Here is an 18,798-nt window from a genome sequence, read left to right on the forward strand (position 1 = left end):
TTTCCTTTTCTTTTGTCTTTTTTTTTTTTTAAGTCAGGAGAGTGAGGGAAAAAGCATAGGCTCAGGGTGGTTTATCCCCTCCAAATCTATAAAAACCTGCAACCGTTATTCCCTCTGGCAATTTCCCAGTTGGATTATTGCAATGAATAATTGGTAAGGTTGCCTTTGCAAATGGTCTGGAAACTTCAGTGTGTTCTTCTGACCCAAGGAGTTAGACTCTCACTGAGACTGGCTGAACCTCCATTGCTAGTTCTTTGCCATCTGCACTGAATATCAGTCTGTTCAGAGATCCAACTCAAAATCCTGATTTTGACTTCTAAAGCCCACAACAATTAGGACCAGGGAACCTGAAGGGGTACCTTCTCTCCAATGTACCTACCAGGATCTTAAGATCATCAAATAACACCCTCCTCCAGATTTCCTCACAGAGGGAGGTGAGATGCACCTTTCAAGATGGAGAACTTTTTCTATGGTCCAGCACATTTATGGAACCCCCTCTTTTGAGAAGTTCAACTGGTGCCCATATCATTTTGGCAACAAATAAAGTCCTTTCTATTTTCCCAGGCTTTTAAACTGGCGTTTAATTGTATTTTAATATATACAGTTTTAGTTTGTAAATGTGTGCCTTGTATTGCCTAGCATATGTAGTGTTTTTAGTTTGTATTTTAAAAATTTCATTGTATTTGTATTGTGTTTGATTGTAAATTACTTTAGCTACTGCATATAAGGAGCCCCTGGAGATTTTACTCTGCTAGTTGTTACCAACTATAGGGGTGATGCTCATCTCAGTTTCAAGGACCATTGAGCCAGCGCTGTCCAAAAACATTTCCATGGACAGTATGATGTCATGGAGTGCTATTACATTTTCACCAAAGTGGTACCTATTTATTTATTTGCATTTGCATGGTTTTGAACTGCTAGGTCGGCAGGAGCTAAGGTGAGGACGAGAGCTCACCCCCTCATGCAACACTTGGGTCTTGAATCCGGGCAGTCAACTTTGCAGCTGACAAGCCCAACTTAACCACTGAGCCATCATGCCTCTATAGCTAAATAAATAATAAATAAAGATCTCTCAGGTCATATATGTGAAATATTAATAGAAACAGTACACATATCACAAAAGATCAAAGGAGATTGTTCTTCAGAACTTTTTAATAACCACTTCCTCTTTCCTTCCATTTTTCCAACATTATGAATTTCTCAAGGAAGGTCTTTAATGTGTCCAAAATATGATCATTAGTAATTGTGCCTCAAATGAGAAATCTGGATTGACTTCTTTTATGATCCATGCATTTGTTTTCTTAGCTATCTAAGCTTTCTCAGGTGCCTTTTTCAACAGGAGATCTCAAAAGCATCAATACTCTTTCTATACTTCTTTCTTCAAATCCAACTTTCACCTTCTGAGTGTCATAGGGAAAACCTTGGCCTGCATGATTCTGATCTTTCTTTGCAGAGATACTGTATATAATTCAAAAGAGGGGAATTATAAATCATTGTAAATCTAGAATGTTAAATTTTTAGCAGAAACTAAGTCATTTTAACTAAATATAGCACAGTTTGGCTAAATGTGTTCATAATCATTCAGGAACTCTTATCAGATATGCAGCAGCCCTATGAAGCAATTAAATTTAAAGGTATTTACTTGACTATGGATGAGTTCATACATGCTGCTTATTTACTGGGATCTATTATAATCTTCCAAAGTGTTTAATAATAAGTAGGTTTACTTTACTTCTGCTGCAAAGATCTAGAGCAGGGATCTCCAACCTTGGCAACTTTAAGCCTGATGGACTTCAACTCCCAGAATTCCCCAGCCAGCAAAACAAAGCTGGCTGGGGAATTCTGGGAGTTGAAGTCCACCAGGCTTAAAGTTGCCAAAGTTGGAGACCCCTGATCTAGAGGACTGCCACATAGTAGAGGAATTATGTGTAGAGCAAAGCTGGATGGGGAATTCTGGGAGTTGAAGTCCGCCGGGCTTAAAGTTGCCAAAATTGGAGATCCCTGATCTAGAGGACTGCCACATAGTAGAGTTAAGAGTGTCCTGCATTTCTTCTTATACATATAATTTACTGCACATTCCAATGAATTTTGAGGAAAACCTTATTTTCCAGGGGATTGTGAAGGATAGAAATGGCTTCTTTATAGGCTTGTTTCTTGTTTGTTTTTATATCTCTGCTGCTTCCATCTAGTGGTCATCTGGATTTTTGTAATTTAGACGTGGTATGATAATAGCAGCCACGGATTGGGAACCAAGGAGGATTATCTTTTAAATTTTCTACTTTTTTCTACTACTGATCCAGATTGTCACACTTATAAAGAATATTGGCCGTCTTTTTTTTTTTCTTTTTCTTTTTTTTGTAATGTCAAGTATCTCTTTTTTATAATCTGGTAGAAGCAGGACTGAAGCAATTGATGGGCACTTCCACTGTCCCTTTTCTTTCTGATAGTCTAAATCAGTAGAGGGTTTCACTTACCTTTGCTACCGGTTCGGAACTGTGAGCGCGGGTTTGCGTGCACTTGCTTCACTCGCGTGTAGCACTTCTGTGCATGCACAGAGCCTTCTGCACATGCACAGAGCGTCTGTGATGACGTCCGGGTGGGTGGGCGGAGCCTCCCGCCACCGCTACCCTTTTGCCCGAACCGGGGCGAACCAGTAGAAACCCACCACTGGTCTAAGTCTATGTTTCTCTCTTGCACTGCAGGCTGTCATAGATGGATAAAAGACACACACCTTTATTTTGAAATTGTGATGAAGAGCTCATGAATTTAATCCAAGGGCTACTTATAGTTCCTGGTGTAATGCCAGTAAGCTTTTGCTCCATAAAGTAAATAGGCACTCCAGGGCAAGAACAATTTTAAGAGAAATTTAACAGCATGAGAGAAAGTTCCTTTCATGTTAATTGGGATTGACTGCTATTAATATTTTCTGAAAAGAAATCTACAGAAGATTCTGAATGCTGATGTCCTGCATAACATCTGGTTTGGCCTGTAACTGTAATATTTATACGTGTAAAATACTGCAGACTAAACACAGATAGCCTTTATTTTATTATTTGATATTACTTAACTGCTTTTCGGCAGAATCACATGTGAAAAATCACTAAATCTAAATTTTTTTCTGCAGTGTTATCAACTGGGAGGAGAGGAGAAGGGAGAGGGGGAAAAGAAAAATTATGAGTTTGTACTTACAGCTTCAAGAAAAAAAAGTAGATGAAAGTTTTCATGCTAATGGAGCTACATTGCTTTAAAGGGTACAATGTCTAATCCAAAAAGATCAAGACATAGGAGATGACACATTTTATGAAATAAAGTTGAGGTAGATGATTTGGTTAGAAGAACCTTGAATATTGTTGTTTTTTGTCCAATTTATCATAGAAAAACAAAAATATTGGTCTCTGGTAGAAACCTTTTGGTAGGCTCAAGATTGCTTCCAATGATGTAAAAAAAAGATTTCTGATAAATATTTTGACAATCCATACAAAGAATGTGAATCTTGTTGCAAGTTATTCTGAAATGGTTCCATTCTGAGGTAGAATTTACAGATCTGGACTGTAAATCCCAGTTAACATGGGAAGGCAACAAAGACATACAAAATCTCCTTTACCTGTCCTCCCTTCTTTGCTACTAAGTGGCTATCTGGATTTTTGTAGTCCAGATCTGATAAAAATATTTTATTTGTTTTTCATTTTTAACATTTTATTGCACTTATATCCTGACTTTTGTTAAGAAGTCAAGATGGCATATGTAGGGCTGCTTCTTAGTTTTATCCAGAACAACAACTAGATGGGATAGGCTGGAGTAGCTCAAAGTCACCCAAAGAGCTTTGGTGACTCAAAATAGACCTGAACCTAGATCTCCCCCCAAAACCATCCTTGTACACTTTCAGAGCATCTGTGGAAGGAAATGATATTATTTATATCTTTGTCCTGATCCAGTAAGTTGGATCAATAAGCTGGGTATTATGTATTTTTATTCGTTGATTGATTACAGATAGTCATCAACTTATAACCATTCATTTAGTGACCATTCGAAATGCCTTATGACCCTTTTTCACACTTACGACCATTGCAGCATCCCCATGGTTACATGATCAAAATTCAGAGGCTTGAGAGCTGGCTCATATTTATGAGGATTTCAGTGTCCCGGGGTCATGTAATCATCTTTTGTACCTTTCTGACAAGCAAAGTCAATGGGGAAGCCAGATTCACTTAATCTCTGTGTTACTAATTTAACAATTGCAGTGATTCACTTAACAACTGTGGCAAGAAAGATCATAAAATGGGACAAACTCACTTAACAAATGATTCACTCAACAACAGAAATTTTGGGCTCAATTGTGGTCATAGGTTGAAGACTACTAGTATATGCCATCAAGCTGGTATTGATTCTTTTCAATCACAAAGATTTTCTCCAGGATGATCTACCTTTACTGGGTCTTTCAGATCTACCAACAGGGCACTCATTGCCACTATAACTGAGTCCATCCATCTTGCTGCTGGTCGTCCACTTCATTTTCCTTCCACCTTTCCCAGCATGAGACCCTTTTCCAGAGAGATAGGTGTTTGCCAGTGTGTCCAAAGTAGGATAGTTTGATCCTGGTCATTTGTGTCTGAAGCTCTGGGTGGATTTATTTGATGAATCATTAGTTTGTTTTCTTGACTATCCATTGTATTCTCAGGAGTCTTCTCCAACACCCAAGTTCAAAAGCATCAATACTCTTCCCTCTCCTGCTTATTCAAAGTCCATACTGTGTGTTCTTTAGAAAGGCAAAAATATACAGAGGAGTTTTGCTTTGTTGGCTCATCAGTCTATACAAGCAAAAGAGGAATACTCTCTACTGTGTTCCTTCGCCTGGAAAATGTGAAAAATGAATCTACCACAAGTGTTCTCTCAGTGGTCCCTCTTGGCACTCTCTTCATGGTGGAATAGTAAATAAATCATGCTGCTCGGCTATATTATTCACTTATTATTTTTGATCAAATATATTGGAATATTGCTTTGCCTTGAATACTATTTTCTCATCTTTAGCTATAATGTGAAAATAATTGCTTTGGATAATTGATGTGTAATTCCAATGATTAACTCTTATTCCTGCAGGTACGTCCAAACAATGGTTTCCAATGCTACTTACAGATGTCATTATATTGCTATTCCATCCTTTTCGCCTGCTTTTGGAAATTAAAAAGGCAGGGAAAAAAAAACAGGAAAAGGCAGGGGGATTAATACCATCTAGGCCTCTTGTAAAATTCTGTCAATAAATTATATATTAAAACCTAAATATCTACAATAACAATGCTCTCTTATTTAGTCAGACAAAACTAGGACTTTTTAAAAGTGTCCATCTCATATGCATCATAGGAGGAAAAGCCCTAAATCCAAAAAAGGTCCTAGTTCTTTCAGTTAAATAACATCATCTGTTGAAGGGGTCCCTCAAAGTACCCCTTCTCTATAGAAGCATCTGCCCTGTGAAACGAGGTTTCCCCTGAGATCCAGAGAACCCTGTTGTTGCTGTGTTGTGAAGACTCAAGGAGTCTTCACAATTCAAGGAGTTTGAGACCCCACATTTCATTTCACCCAATTTCTCATGCCTGCCGTATTGGTTTTATTGCAATTTATTTGATATAAGCCTCTCAGAGTTGTTGGGAGTTGGGTAGCAAATTTAATGATACACATAATGCACAAACCTATTTAAATGAGGCTTCCATTTAGGAAGCAGAAACATGATGATGTAATAAAATGAATAGATTTAAAAATGAATAAATTGAGTTTATTCCTATAAAATATATTAAATATATTTTATTAATTCTATTTTAAGAGGCTATTGTTATTTAGGCATAGATATTACTATCTACAATCCCACTGTGGATAAATCTAATTTATACAACAATGTTTAGATTATTAAATGAAGTTCCTGTGGAAAAATTCCAGTAACAAAAACTTGCAGATGAACTTAGATTTGTCCAATAAATACATTATTGCTTCTGAGTTTTCAGGCATGAGGCTATAGTAATTGATCATCTCAAATAACATAAGACCCAGCATGGGAGATTGGAGCAAAAGTGGTATGATTCTCTTCATGGCCTAAATGGCAAACAATCAGATTATAATTTTACAGTTTTTTAAAAATGCTGTAATCCAACAGGGCAAAACAATTGTATTATGACACTGCAAGGATATTCTACTTAGTCTAAAGAATTTCACCCAACTGTTCTTGTATTAGAATTTGTAAATTTTTAATTTAAACCAAAGGGTTCCTTTAAGGAAGAGACAAGTTGTCTTACATTTTCAAGGTGGACAGCTTGTTCAGCGCCTGCAAGTAACATCCTAAATGTGTCATGCTTCAGTGCTTCCTGGCTAATTGACATCTTTTTTTTATTTACACATAATTAATATAATTTGCAAAAGGAAGTGCATGGATATGGTAGATACTGAGCAACAACAGCTGGTGGACGTTGTTGCACTTGTTGGGTGATGCTATGATTTATGCAGATTCTGATGTGAGACTAGAAGTGGCAGTTCTCAGCTGAGAGCTTAATTTACACTTATTAAAATTCAATGACAAAAATATTCACTCACAAATGTAAAGCCTGCCAGACAGAATGGTTAGTCTACATGTATGTTCTAATGCATGCAAATCTGGTGAGATCCTAATACCTGTTGCCTTTCTATAGTAAAAAAACTTAAAAAAAAGAAAAAGAACCAAATTTAGACATTGCTCTTACTTTTTGCAATTATTCTATCACTTTTCCAAGAGTTGTCACTCATTCAAATATACTAATTGTTCTTATAGCATTAAGCTGCATGACAATTTACTCAATATAAGTAAAAAAAAATAGAATCTATAATCTACTACTGGAGAGATCATTTAAGAAAGGGAGTATAGAAATAAGTAGGGCCACAGATATGTATTATTTCAATAGATGTACAAGTAAAATCAGGATATATACATCTAATAAGTAAATATTAATGATGGCACCTCATTCCAGATGCAATATTCAAGTTGAAAAAATGTGGAGAATAAAATGGAATTAAATTGGGCACCATCAAATAAAGCAGAACATGTTCTTTTAACTTCCTTGATTTGTATGGGTGACGTGTGTGGTTGTTGTTGTTGTTAGTTGTGAAGTCATGTCCGACCCATCGCAACCCCATAGACAACTTTCCTCCAGGCCTTCCTGTCCTCTACCATCCCCCGGAGACCATTTAAGATCACGCTGACTGCTTCAGTGACTCCATCCAGCCACCTCATTCTCTGCCATCCTGTCTTTTTTTGCCCTCAATCATTCCCAGGATTAGGCTCTTTTCCAGTGAGTCCTTCCTTCTCATTAAGTGGCCAAAGTATTTCAGTTTCATCTTCAGGATCTGGCCTTCTAAAGAGCAGTCAGGGTTGATCTCTAGGACTGACCTGTGTGGTATATTTTATCAATATGTGATAATTGTACTTTAATATTAATTTATATGGTATGTATTTTCATACCATGTTATTTCACTTGAAAGATATAAATGTATTAAATATATAAATCTGTATAGCATACAGAGTTGTTTTAAGGACTTCATAAACACAGAGAAGCAATACAGGCATTAAGAATACCAATGGTTAAAAATCTACCATTTTAATGTATATTAGCATCCAAGATCATGAAATCAATTAGCAGGAAAAATAAAAGGAATTTTGTTGCATTCTGCTGCATATATATAAAAAAATATTCATTTGCCTGGTACAACAATACGTATTATCCAGCTTGTAGGTGCAGGTCTACTTTTAATTGCTACAGGGCCAGAGTAAATATAAGATATAATTGTGGGATCAGAGTATATACTTGTAAATGTATACTATTGTGTAATAAAAAATATGGGATGTTCAGCAATTAGCAAATAGGCATTTCCCCACTAGTAATGTTCAGAATCTTCATCATCAGGTTGTTGCTATTGTGATATAAAGCCTCTTCACATTTTGGCACAGTGATAGCTGCCTGTTGATAGAAGATGTTTTAAGTTGGTAATGAATTATCACAGAGAATTAAGTTTGCAGTCATGGACAAAGGATTCAGGGGTGGGTCAATGCTTGAAGGTCATAAGGGCCTGGATGAGGGGAGAAACTAACTGTGACTCAAAGGCAGAGTCATTGTAGATCTTTGGCTTTCCAGGGTCAGGATAGTTGACATCTTTGACTCTGGAAAGGATAACAGTCTCCTGGATGGATTTGATAGACAATTTGGAGGTCCTTTTGGATTCACAGTTCATACTAGATGAGCAGATGACAGCTGTGGTGGTGGGCATTTGCACAAATTCAACTTGTGTGTCAATTGCACACATTTCTGGATTGAGAAACCTGACTCACAGTCAGTCACTCATGTCTTAGTCATCTTCTGTTTGGAATACTGCAACACTCTCTATATAGGGCTGCCCTTAAGGCCTTCTGGAAACCACAGCTGGTCCAGAATGCAGTAGCATACACAGTTTTGGGTTCCATGATTCACCCAAGTTGTACTACTACTGCATGAGCTGCAGCAGCTTCTAGTTGCTTTACAAATTCAATTCAACGTGATGGTCATTACCTGTAAAGCCCTACATGGCACAGGGGCAGATTATTTGTGGTTCTCCCTGAGGACACTAGATTAGATAGGGGACATGATGCGGATCCTCTCCTTTAAATGTTTTCACCTGATGAGACCTGTGGAGTAGCCTCCTACCTGAGATTTAATCCCTACCCTTTTTGCCTTTGGAAAAAGACCTGCCTCTTCTCCCAAAGCAATGGGCTAGGATAAGGGTTGAGCTATGTTAGGTCTGCTCCCCCACCCCCACCCCGGGGAGGGAGGCTATTTTGTATTTATGTATGTTTGTATGGATTGTTATGAGCCATCTAGAATCATTATATGAGATAGGTGGCCATATAAGTCCTGTAAATAAATCTCATTAGTATCCTTCATATCTCATATTATTTGAAGTCAGACAGGTGAAATGTTAAAAAAGTAACTTATGATATAATCTTGCCTCAGAAGTTCACTTGACACGAATTGAACAAGACATTCTCTCTCTCTCTTTTTTTTTTTTGCCAAGGCTTTTAAGTACTTTACTTTGAAGATACCTTTATTTTTCATAGTTGTTTTGCGTGTTAGATGCAGTTTTATTTTATTTGTTTTATGATTACATTACTTAGAATGCCATCCTTGGAATATTTTTTTTTGAAATGACAGTTGCTTAATTTACCAAGTCAATAAAATATACATAAAACATTTTGCTTGTGCTTTGGAGTCTGCATTCAAGATTAGCTTACATACCTTATATAAGAGAGAAATCTGATCTCTCCCCTCTGAAGTCATGGCCCTTCTTTTGTATCATCTTTCACTGTGGTCACCAGCAAACCTTTCACATCCATTTTGATTATTATGGCTTGCAATCCAGGATAGTTCAGCTAAACATAACCATAGTTTGGATTGCAAAGATGATTTCTTGCAACAAAACATAATTAAGGTTAATCACAGTTTTAAAAGTAATTAAAATTTGTGGTTATACTCATTTAGCTCCTGCTTTATGATTTGTTGCCGGCTTCCATGACGAGCTCCTGATTTATGGAGGATTACTTTTGCAACCAGCAGTGGAATAGCCATGCAAATTATTGCCAATTAGAAGCAGTTTTCTGGCCAGGCAAAGGATCCCTTTTATCATTGCCAGGTTCTTGTTAGCTGGGGATGGACATGAAAATAAAACAGGACAACAAGTAACATGTAAGAAAACCGACTTCCACTTGGAGAAACAGAAACAATGAATAGTGATAAATCTAAAGCAGAGCCAAGAAGGAACAATGATTTATGAAAAGTATGCTTTTGCCCCCACTTCCAATATCTTGCTGCCTCTTATTTCAAAGGTAGACAAACATGGCACTGTTCTGTAAGGTGCTGCTTGCTTTAAATCTACCTGTCTTCAAGTTCTTGTAATGTGAATCGGCAGTACAGAATCTAACCCATTCTGAAAACCTATGTGTGGGGTAGAAAGGGAAAACCTTGCCATATTCTGGATTTCTGTTTATATATTTTGGGGCTGAATCTGCAAACTGATGTCAAAAGATGGCTAAATGAATTTGTGGTTGGGAAATGAGAAACCAAGTGAAACAGAAATTGGCAGATACATCTAGTCCCATGCAAGGGCTCTAGGCATAAGAACACTGAGAATTAACATAGGACAGTGATGTTATAAAAACAGTGCACTTAGGAAAACATGTATGTTTCCTTAAAGACCTGGAAGGTTTTATGGGCAACCCTGCAACATGGATTATCGGTTTATAAAACCAAAACTAAAAATGGAAAGAGGCAACAGAGGCAAAATGCAGTTGAAACAGAAAATAGAAGCAGAGGTGCATTGTGACGTGTTCTGCAGAATGTGGAGGTTTCACTCATTGTTTTTCTGCATACATGTTTTACAAGGGCATCTTCAGGAGAAATTTAATAAATTGTTCCGAAGAAACTGAGGCATTCTGGGTAAAAGGCTGGGGGAAAAAAAGTCTAGCTTTAAAACATTTTTGTATGAGTGAGATGTTTAAGTGAATTTTTCACTTCACTGCTTTTCTATGCTAACTTTTTGAACCCAATCCATGATACTTCACTTTGGGCTTTGAGCATAGGAAAAATGTTTCCTGCTATTAGAGCTAATTTGCCCTGAAATTCCTTGTAATACATGACTGCAAAGAACATTGCATTTACTCACAAATAATTACCATTCTTTTTAAGAACAACTGGTTGGTGCAGCTTCTCACAGACCTGAACTGAGGCAGTCAGTCTGCTGGAAACGTATTGCTTACTATCTTCTTACCATACAGCTGCACCCTATCATCTAGCTGTACACACCTATTATAAGGAAGAATGGTGAACATGAGAAAAATCAGCAAGCACTCTGTAAAACTGCAGAGGGAGAGGTGAGAACTTTCCACTGTTTAACCTTGGAAATAGTTTCATCAGGATGGCAGCCTCACCTTCAAGGCTTCTGGCCTCCTCATAAAAGCTATTTTCTGTAAACTGCCCTTCCATTTAGCCTGTGGTTCTGCTGTTCCTTGTTTATTTGGTTTTTACTCAAACATGGCAGCTTGAAAGCCTGGGTCTCCCAAGTAATTTATCTCCCTGTGTCAAATTCAAGTCAAATAAGACATGTCCAAAGTTTCAAGTATATTTGCAAACTGAAGATTACCTTAGAATTTCTAGGCATATACCAAAGGCCCCAATGTAATTTCCTAGTCTCTCTCTTTCTTTTGGTGTGTGTTTATCTAAGTATTGCTACTGCTTTCCTATTTGAAAAATTCAGAAAATACCACATTTTGTTTAAAATAATTGCAAACATTTAAAGAATACCAACGTGTGGGAATTCCTTAATTCAATCCACAAAATAAAGTGTAATTTTATCCTCCTCCCCCATCAATCTGCAATCTATGAAATAATGGATCTGGTTGTCAAAAGATGAAAGTGAAGGAATAAAAAAAAAGTAAAGCTAAAATCTGTGTAGGATTTACAGTTCAGGAGACACAGCATAAAAGAAAACAGAAATGGAGAGGATGAGGAAAAATGTAAATGGCAATTATTAGTTTCTAAATTACAAAGTTCAGAGTACAGCAGGTATTCAGTAGATCATAGAGTTTTATCTAAACACAATAGAAGATCAATTCTTTTCTCTTTCATGCTTAAATTATGGCAGATGGCAAATGGAGAGAGGGAAACAACAACTACTAAAAGCAAGCAAGTTCTGAAAAATGGCTCCAAATCTCACTACTCAAATTCTGATATTTGGTTGTTGAATTTCAGTAGCAGAATTTTATGGGATGTCCATGCAGACTTTATACTTGAATCAGGCATTCTTTAAGTCTGGGCATACTATTCAGACATCCACTTTTGCCTTCAGGTATTTTCTTCTATTTCTACCCACCCTCCATGATCAAAATTTCAGCTGGCTGTATGGAAGAGATACTTCTACTTTTTACATCTCAAGATGTGACATCTTGTATTAATGATGAGGTCAGGTGAATCACTGTCAACCTTGTAAGGTACTCCAGGCAAAGTACCCCCTGATAAGCTGTTTAAACTTTATTGAAAAGTTACATTAACAGAATATTACAAGTCTAAAAGTACATTCCCCCTCCCATCACTTTTACAGCCCAAGAAACGAGAGATTGTTGAGATTTTTTGCCATGTTCACATTACTCCTGCTGGTTAAACTACCTCTTATCCAATTGCTCCCTTAGCTGTGGCTCTTTTCCGGGTCTCTCAAAATCACTGCCACAAACATTACAACAGTGAGAAGTTGATGGTAGAATTAAGAAGACAGCAACAGGATGCCATAAAGCAACAATGATCTTCTTGCATCTAACTGCACTAGGATCTGCATTTTCTTCCTTGGTATGTAGTGTTGTTCCATTGAGTTGTAGTAGAAATGGAATAAGATGTACCCATTCACCACCACCTTTAATTAGGCATTCCTTTAGTTTACTTAGCAACCTTATCTTTTTTCCTATATTTACTCAAAGGTTAAAGACTAAGTCCTTGGTAATATTTTTTTTCTTTCTACCTATCAAAGGGTTAATATCACTCCCTTTCTTCTTCTTCTTCAGATCCTGATGCAGTTAACTGGAGCTTCCTGAAAGCCTGCATTAACAGAGGAAGCACTAAGAAGATATCTTGGCAGAAAAATATCATTATCAGTTTTGAGTTGCAGCCCCAAATCCTCTTGTGGTCAAAACACAATTCTTTTAACTAAACAATCAAGGATTTGAACACGTGTTGCTGCCATGAATTATCAGGACTAAGGAGGGGCTTCCCCTTGGCAGTGTCAAAAAATGTTAACAGTCTGCATTTTGGTTATCCAAAAGAAACAAGCTGAAAATGTTGGTGGGGGAGAGGCACAGAAACTTAGAAGTTCTCCTGCAAAAATCCCTTTTGAATTCTATATCCATCCCCCCCACCTCCAGTGGGACTTGCATGGATGAAATCCCTGGTTGAATGTCTGATGAACTCATTGGAATGGAGAGGTCATTATTTAATACCAGACATACAAGCAAGAGATAATAATATCAATTCAGATATTTTCATGGTTTCATTCTCTAGAATAAGAGAAACAGTCGGCTGCAAAGCATGCAGCTATTGGAGCAGCATTGTGACAGATTAAATAAAAAACAATGTTTAAACCTCCTGTGTCAAGGTTGTCAAGGGCTGTCAAACTTGCGGCCCATGGGCCGGATGCGTCATGTGCTGGCCACACCCACACCCGGTTTAGTGAAGGGGAAAAAAAGTCCCAATACGTCACATGCCACTGCTGTGATGACGCGAGTTTGACACCCCTGTCCTATGTTCTTTTGTGCCAAATGCAATTTTTTTAAAGGGGTGAACCATTGCAGCAAATGGTACATTTTAAATTCCTGCAGCAACCCTTCCACTATGCCTAAGTTAATTTAATGTAAATGTCCTTGAAATTTAATTGTTATTCAGTGTTTTTCAACCTTGGCAATTTTAAGATGTATGGACTTCAACTCCCAGAATTTCCCTTAAGAGCCAAATGCCATAAAAGTATGAAGCTTGAAAACACTGTTAGTCTATAGAGGGAAAACTTAGCTGCCCTGTCTATTCTTTCCTAAATCTGAATTAAAACTAAAGTTACAATTATTTTTGACTCTTTCCTAAAGATAGTTAAGGCCAAAAGATAGTGACAATTCAGCTGGCAGTGTTGATTTATCCTGAATTTGTTTCAGTTTTAGCAATACAGAAGCCAGTACATTTATCCAGTGTTGTGAGTCAATGTGAAAGTGAAAAAGTAAGTCCCGCTAGGTGATGTTGTTTCAAGGAAGGGATATGAAGCATGTTCAGCGGAGATGAGCAGAGACAATTGGAGACAAGCAATCCCACAAATAGCCTGGCCCTGTGCCAGGAAGGACTTTATGGGTGATGAACAGCACCTTGAATTGCGCCTGGAAGCCTAAAAGGAGCCAGTAGAGCTCACAAAGCATGCATGTTACTTACACGGGAATCTTATTTCCTGGGCTTTGCTCCCTCCGAGAGAGGAGATTAAGTTGGCAAAATATCACGATACTGTATTTTTTTATACATGCCTTGTAAATTGAGCAGAAGGGAGATTGGTCAGCTCAGTGGTGGGTTGCCCACGGTTCGCACCAGTTCTATAGAACTGGTAGCAAACCAGCAGGAGGCTCCGCCCACCGACCCCGACATCATCAAAATGCTTCTGTGCATGCACAGAAGAGCGAGTGCGCGCGCAGCCCCACAGCAAACTGGTAGTAAAGGTAAGTAGAACCCACCCCTAGGTCAGCTGTAATCATCTCAGATGGTACTCTTGGTGTATCAAAGTCCTTGGCTGTGAAGATAATTTTAGGAAGATTTAGGTTCACTTTTTGGGTAGTTGGTAAGTAAAAATGGTGGCAGTGTGAAAATGCCTAAGTCAGCTGTAGGAAGATAGAAAGGAAAGAAGCTTAGCATTTTATCTTCTATTTTGCAGTAACATCAAGGGAAAGAAAGGCAAGAGATATCTGTGAAATTTTCCTTGAATCATCCAAAAACTCCAGTGGAGCTTCCTGGAACATGGTTCATCAGTAATTTGATTCATATAGTATTTAAACCCTAGCACTGAATAATGTTGTTTGCAATCTTATCTGGAGTACTTGATAATGTATTAATTCAAAGTGAAACTGGTAGATGACCGAATGAGGCAAAAGTACTTTCACATTAAAAAAAACCTTGACTGATTTCCATATTGTTTCTGTTATTCCTTTTGTTAAGACAATATTTTAGCACAATTTATCCAGAGATTTATTTGGTATATCCTGATCTACTTTTAGCCCATTCCTGATGAACAATAGTCTCAATTCAGAATTGATGGGTTTCACAAATTGTAGCTTTGCTCAAGATATCCAAGGCATCAAATATGATCAGCTGATTGGAATGTCTAATGCAATCTTTACTGTTCCCAGTCTCTGTCTCCAGTCCCAAAAAGGCATGCAAATCTGTCTGCAGTTTGTCCCTGAAGCCATCATCTTTAGCTGAAGTTCAGAAGCTCAGGTATTTAGTTTTACAATTACCTTAACTCAATCTCCAAGATGAGGGAAGACCCACACCTAACCTTCTGACAGCTGCAAAGAAGTTTCTCATAAATGTATAGATTAAAATATGGCCGAGGACCCACAGGCATTTATGGTCTTCAATGACTACTCCATTGTAGCCTCTGAAATATTGTCTGCAGATGAATGACAGCCAGGAAAGTATTGACTAGGTAACCTTTGGAATGAAAAGGTAACAAGAGGGACAGGTGCTTTGCAGCAGAAGGGTTAACACAGGGGAGAGAGTGTGCGTGAGAGAAGAGAGAGGATGCTTTTAATTGTCATGGGGCACAAGAAGGAGGAAAGGATTTTAAAGAGATGCAGAAATATTCCAGGGTAATAAAATATCCCCTTTTTCAGTGTCAAAGTTAATGTTCCAGGCCTCAGGTGAAATCGGCTTCTTATCAGAGAGTGGTTTCCCCTTGAGAGGCCTGGCAACGCCATTGCTGAGTGCTGCCACTTCCCCATTATATTCTCAGGAGAGGCGGCTCCATACTTCATTTCAGAGAGGCTGATTATATTGAAAGGTGGAGAGGTACACTTGGAAGTGAGGGGAAAAGTTGGTTCGTGTAAATAATATGAATGAGAAGGATGCTGTTAATCCAGCCAAGGCTGATTTCATTCCTCTCTTTCTCCGGGTATTCCTTCGTTTGCTTCTTCTCTAATCTGACTTTATGGCTTCCTGACTAAATCTCAGGATAATAAGGGAATAGTCCCAATGGTATTTCCATCCCTTCCCCACTGGTTATGCATGTGTATTTATAGTAGTCATGTTCATGTAACCTTCAGGAAGGTTATCTCAGCAGCCTAAGGAAAGAAGTTCAGTTTTCTGATGTAGGAGCTTCCCTAACATGATCCAGCAAGCTCCATGCTTCAAGAGATTTGAAACTGGTTTTCCTATCCTTAAACTAAACTCTATAGCTATTTTCTGCACTGCATTGGGTTCAGGGGTGGGTTCCAAATCCTGTCGCTACTGGTTCACTCGTGGGTCCGCTCGTGCGGGGCGCTTCTGCACATGTGCAGAAGCATCCGGGCAGGTGGGCGGAGCCTCCCGGCTTACCTGAGCCGGGGTGAACCAGCAGCAACCCACCACTGATTGGGTTCCTCTATTTATTAGAGAAGTTAGTCTTTTAAAAGAAAAAAAATGTATATGAGATAAACAGGGGAAAGTGGAAAAAAGTAGTAGGAGATGACTATGTTTCCTCTTCAAATGTGGCCAGACTTACATTCCAAAATGGGCTCTATTTTGCCCCTCACCATTTTTCAGCTGAGGCAGTTTTCAGTGTGGCAGGAGGGAAGCTGGAGAAGAAAGTTTGGAACAATTTTCTGGGTGCATGAATGGAACCAGCTTTAAATCTAGTCACTAACGGGGTTCATACATCATGCTAAACCACAATATAGTTTGTTTTGTCTTGACTTACATGCTATGCAAACCCAACCACTGTATTTCCTGTGTGCAGTTGAAGGAGAAAAAACTGGCTAATGTAAACCTGGCTAATGCAATACACCAATACACATGGCATAGTGGAACATGCAAAACCAGCCTTTTTCTGGGTACAGCTTCTTTCAGCAAATGATATCTATCCTGTGCAATGTGAAAGTGATGTCACAGTATGTTTTACAAAAGACCAATACTTTATGGATGTGACACAGTGGTGGGTTGCCCCTGGTTCGCACCGGTTCTATAGAACCGGTAGTAAAACTGGCGGGAGGCTTCACCCACTGACCCCGACGTCACCAAAATGCTTCTGTGCATGCGCAGAAGAGCGTGTGCTCACGTGAGCGAAGCGAGCACACGCGCACGGCCCCACTGTGAACCGGTAGTAAAAGTAAGTAGAACCCACTCCTGATGTGACCCACCTCCCTACAATACAGATGTAGAAAATGCGAACTCGGAGAGTGAAAGCATTAAACATTTAGAACTATATTGAGAAATTGAAACTCTTATAGTAAATGAAGAGAATTATAAATCCACCTCATATTTTTCTCTGAAATTAAAATTATAGGTTGTATTATCCTTTGGGGGATATACACAATACTTGTATTATCAAAACTGATATAAGTTTTTCATGGACTGGTATCATACTACTAGGAGCAAGAGGATCATACTGTTGGTATTATATTTTCTTTTCTGGAATGGAATATATGCACAACCGGTCTTTTTCCTAAAATAACCGTCTTTTCACTGTGTCTCAGATAGTACCATGTGCTTTAAAATTTATTCTTTTGAATGTACAGGCACAGTGCATATTCCCAAATAAAGGAATAAAAAATGGATTGATGCATTTGAACATAAATATGGAAGTTAACACATAGTGTATGATTTACTATTTCTTTTCATCTCAAATTATATCTTGTCTTTCGGAATAAAGCTTTCCCCATATTATGTGTATCATATTGTTTCTTTCAGAATAAGCAATGCTGTAAGTAAACTTTACATCAACAAAATACCTCTCTATTCCTTTCTATATTTCCCACCAGCAGCATCTGTAGGAAACAAAGATGCCTGATGCCATCATGAAAGAAAAACACGATTAAGTACTTAGATCATGTTATTATTCCCTCTCTTCTACCCTACCCCTGGAAGGATATGGATGCTTGCTTGGCATCCTTGCTTGTAACATTGCTATACATTACTTCATAGATTGCTTTTTGTTCTTTAAACAGTTGACATCTCTTTTTTTGAGGATCTCATCAACTTCATACAATCATTATTTTCTTGGTCTTCCCCTTCCTTACAAGCCATTCATTCTTCCTTCATATTCTTTATATGAATTAATGCCCACTCATAGACTTTAGGAGACCATAATACTAGCAATGTGCTTCTTTCATACTACTCACTTACTTTTGTATTGAATCCCCATTCATTCAGAACTCATTCGCCCATCTCCTCCGACTTGTGACTGCATGACTATAACTTTGTTGCTTGTATCTTTGTGATTGATATTGATATTGATTGTTTCCTAGTATGATTTGATTGCTTATTGTACCGTATAACTCTCACTGGGTGTTGTGCCTTGTGATTCTTGATGAGTATATCTTGTTTTTTTATGTACACTGAGAGCATATGCACCAAACACAAATTCCTTGTATGTCCAATCACACTTGGCCAATAAAGAATTCTATTCTATTCATTCTTGACCTTTTTTACCACAACACTTTTGAAGTATCCCATTCATGCTGAATTATATTATTTTCCTGACTTATTCAATTCTCACTTGTGTATGACAAAATGGGAGAAACCCACAGCTATTTTTTACATTCAATCCTTGCAACAGACTATGTATTACTCATTCATCTACCAGTATGTGAATGTCTTAGAATTTCTCCAGAATGTCTCGATATAAACAAGTATAAATAAAAAAGAAATGTATTCTTATTTTTTTACAAAAGTATTTTTGGGGCAGTTTGAGTAATAATCTTTTGAATGAGGATTCTTGCCCACCTTTGTCCAGGAATCCTTTTTATGGTCAGCTACTGGTAATCATGATCCTAACCAGCTAGTTTTCATTACGCTTTCCATTCTGCACAATTAAAAATTAGTGAAATCCCTAATACTAATGCCTCTGCACATAGGCTGAGTAATTATCCTCATTATTGGTTAACTACAACCAAAGCCTTTGAATTTAGAATTATGCTCTTTAAGCTATTTGAATTTTAGGTTAGCATGCACTTGGCCCATACAATTATCAAAGGAAACACCTTAATGTCAATGT

The sequence above is a fragment of the Pituophis catenifer genome, unplaced genomic scaffold (assembly GCF_029215685.1).
Source record: "Pituophis catenifer annectens isolate HBS135680 unplaced genomic scaffold, rPitCat1.0.hap2 SCAF_3, whole genome shotgun sequence".
In the NCBI taxonomy this organism is placed as follows: Eukaryota; Metazoa; Chordata; class Lepidosauria; order Squamata; family Colubridae; genus Pituophis; species Pituophis catenifer.